At 34.5% G+C, this 3,840-nt stretch overlaps 1 long non-coding RNA gene across 1 annotated transcript; it reads right to left on the reverse strand.

The window, feature by feature from the left end:
• Positions 1-1,739: 1,739 nt before the first annotated feature.
• Positions 1,740-3,253, reverse strand: LOC139354267 (uncharacterized). Its single transcript, XR_011605414.1, has 3 exons — positions 2,786-3,253; positions 2,098-2,249; positions 1,740-1,903 (listed from the first exon to the last, which is right to left on the reverse strand). It is a non-coding gene; the product is annotated as an uncharacterized lncRNA (long non-coding RNA).
• Positions 3,254-3,840: the final 587 nt, after the last annotated feature.

Genomic DNA, 3,840 nt, shown 5'->3' on the forward strand with positions numbered 1-3,840 from the left:
ATATTCTGCTAGTTACATGTTATGAGTTAATATCTGGGATTTCGGGAGCTCAATAATGCCATAAAATGATAAAGTTTAACAACCTACAGTTAGGAAAAGATCGAAAATATAACGAAAATAAAGTAGAGGATGCCATTAAAGAGGGAGGTCAGAACCAGTTTAAAAATTGTGTACATTGCTTAGAAAGGAAAAGAGAAAATCAAAAGAAATGTACAGTTTAGGCCATTGGAAAAGTCAAATCTGTTACAGTGGTGGGTGTGGCTAGGGGTTGAAGCACGCAATACAACAGGTTTAGACCTGTTTACATGATGGATAAAAGGATATTAGTTAGAGAAGGATGTAAATATCTTAAATATGAATTACAAGTACCCATCTATGACAAACCATCACTATTGAATATGAGGAACATATATTTCACCGGTGGGGAATTAGAGGGATCCAAAAGATCAATTTTATGAGAGAAGACTAATACTGTTTTTGGTAAATTAAATAGGCACATGAAAACTTATTACTCAATTAGTTAGAGAATATCAAACAACTAGATTTATCAAGCATTTTGATGGAAAAATCAAAGTATTGAATTAATATATATTTTTTTATTATCCAAATAGAAGAAATTTTCGTTTTTGGTCAAGGGATAATATTCCATGAATTTTTCCATTACCTTGACCTTTGCGCCTGCATCAAGGTATTTTAGCAATCCTTTGTAACCACTATTTGTGTTGTTGGTAACATTTATAAATTGTTCGCAAATAAAAAATACTTTCCTAATTATATATTCTATGACCTCTTTTATGAAGGGACAATATTCCATGAATTTTTTTCCAATACCTTGACCTTTGCGCCTGCGTCGAGGCATTGACGCAAATCCTTTGTAACATAACTATTTGTGTTGTTGGTAACAGTTATAAATGGTTCGCAAATAAAAATTACTTTCCTAATTATATTTTTATGATCATTTTTTATGACATTTGCGCCTGCGTCGAGGCATTTTAGCAATCCTTTACACCACCACCTATGTTTATTGTAGGTAACCAACTTGACTCTGGGGTTATGGTACGGTTAAATTACGGTACGGATTTAAATTATCGATGACAAATTTATAAGTGAAAGTCACAGACATTTTTGGACAAAGGATACAATTGGTCATTTAGGTGTGGGTATACACATTTGTTATGGTGATAGAAAATGGGATAATCACAGTGTTTTTTGTTTTTTACTGTATTACGCCTGAGCGATTTCAATTACTTTCCCAATTATAGTTAGTTTTAAATTTTGTTCTTTCTAGATATTTTTTTTGGTAGCTTATAACTACCCTGCAGTACCATTCAGCGCTTATTGAGCACTCAATAACTGCAAAAAGCTCATCACTGAGCGCTCAATGAGCGCACAATTTGTATGGAACTAAGTGCTTAAATTAACATAGGCATGTCCTAGGGTTCATCAGTGCTCATAAAATAGCACGCATTGAGCGCTTTTTTGAGCACCCTTTTGAGCGCTTTTTTGAGCAGCAGAAAAAGCACACGTTCAGCACATGTTGAGCGCTCGATTAAGCAGCGGAAAAAGCACACATTCAGCACATGTTGAGCGCTCATTCAAGCAGCGAAAAAGCGCACATTCAGCACACGTTGAGCGCTCATTCAAGCAGCGAAAAAGGGCACATTCAGCACACGTTGAGCGCTTAGCAGCAAATAAAATTTCAGTTGTAATTTTTATTTTTTTTTGTTTATTTTAAAATTTGAGCTCGGGGGCTTCCGGTGTTATCGGGGTCGCTGGCACCTCCTTCTCAGCATCTGGTGCCGGCGTTGCCTTTTTTTGGTACAACTCAAGTTTTTAACGCACCGCATTGCCTTCTGCAGCGCCTTTTCGGGAGGCTCCGAGGGATCCACCAGGGCGATTGCATCTAGTATTAGAAAAAAATTAGTTTTAAAAATAAAACAAGACGAGAATAAAAACGAGTGACCGAAAGTAATCGTTATTTGTAAGATTTATTTATAATAAAAGAAATGTTATCTTTGGCATTCAATGTAAAAATCCCAGAAGTCTTTTAAAAATTAAACTTACAAACAATAGTTTTCAGCCTCAACCAAAACTTACTTAATAAGGCACGGGCGAAATTTGGGTAGTCTGAGCCTCTTCTTGTTTTGCCCCCCTCCAAGTTGTGGGACAGAACAAGTTCCTCGGATAATATGCTTAAGATGGAACGACTTAGCCCTCCATTTTTTTTATAGATTTACCATCAGCCTTGTCTAAAAATATAAGAAAATTAATAAAATATCGAGAAGAAATTTGCAAACTTTTGTTTTTGGTCACTTGATTTATTTTATTTTGTTGTAAAAATTATTTATGTACTTTTTTTATTATTTATTAAATCATTTATTTATTTTGCAGATGCGGAAAAAATACCACTTTTCCAGGGACGGAAAATTAGAGATGTTTGAGATTTTTATTTAAATAGCCATGTTCGTTTACTTACACAAAAATAAAAATTGTGCTTTAATGTTATTAATACAAAAAATCATAAGTTATAAAAACGAACATCTCTTATTTTTGGTCCATAGGAACTTAGCACTCAATAAGATTTTCAAATTTTTTCACAGATTCATTCATTTGTTTATTTATATGCATCGTTTGTTGTTTTTCACGTCAAAAATTAATTTTTTTCACAGCTATTTTTTTCCGCCACGTGTTTTTTTGGGAATCTTCTATTTTCCATTTTTTCAATATACTTTAACTTGTTTTTACTCTCACTGATTAAATAAATATTGGTCTGCAACAGACTTACCTGGGAATCGTATAGGTATCACTTTTAAACCACTGGTTTATTTTATTTAACTACCTTAATTGCGTGCAATTCTAACTCCTTCACATAAGTAAACCCAAGTGAAAAAGACGAAAAAAGTCGCGTGCCTTCCAGAAAAACAACAAGCAACAACAACAACGGTTCCGCTAATCCGTTGTTGTTCTGTTTTTTTGGCATGTCCCGTTTGGTCTATGCATCTTGCACATAAAAGCAGGGTATTTATAGACATATCCGACTATGCAAATCGGCTTATAAAAATATATTCTTAAAACTTCACATATTATTAAATAATATTAATAAACCTATAAATTTGTTTAAGAAATACAAATATTTTAAAACAGAAACCTTTTATTTTAAATGGTTCTTTTATCATTTACGAACAAATGTCGCATTATTCAAAAGGCAAGGGTGCACAAAAGTCTATATATTTTAGTTGCTGGGCCTCCTTCCCATCACACGCACTTTTCCGTTTGAGTCATGGCGAGAGAGGGAGAGCCCAAAATTACTTTTTGTGCGTTCTCTTTGCGGACCCGACTGAGAGCGCGTCGCTTTGCCGCCGTTGCGCTCAGCTCTGCCGGCGTCGCTGGCTTCTCTGCCGACGTCGCAGTCGGCTTCGTGATGATTGGGCGCTTAACTCAATTGTGGAACTGCAGGGTGTTTATCAAAGCAGCTTTTACACAGCTTTTAGACAACTTGTGAAAAATTTATTTCTTAATTAGTCTTACAATCACAGGATACATCTTCCCCCAACACAATCGGACATGTTCCTCTAAGATTTTTATATCAATCTTGAGGTATTTTGGCTTTGCATTCTTTCTTACGTACATAGCAAACACATTGAAAATCAGAGTGCATGTTTTTACTTCACATCGAAAGTCGTCTAGTGATCAAGAATTTTTGATCATTCTTAACAAAAGACTATAAAAGCTCGTAGACGTTAATAACAACTAGTAACTAGCTAATAATAATTAGTAAACATCAAGTAAACAGATACTAAACATATATAAACCAGATACTAAACAGTTAGTAAACTACTT

The sequence above is a fragment of the Drosophila suzukii genome, assembly GCF_043229965.1.
Source record: "Drosophila suzukii chromosome 2 unlocalized genomic scaffold, CBGP_Dsuzu_IsoJpt1.0 scf_2c, whole genome shotgun sequence".
In the NCBI taxonomy this organism is placed as follows: domain Eukaryota; kingdom Metazoa; phylum Arthropoda; class Insecta; order Diptera; family Drosophilidae; genus Drosophila; species Drosophila suzukii.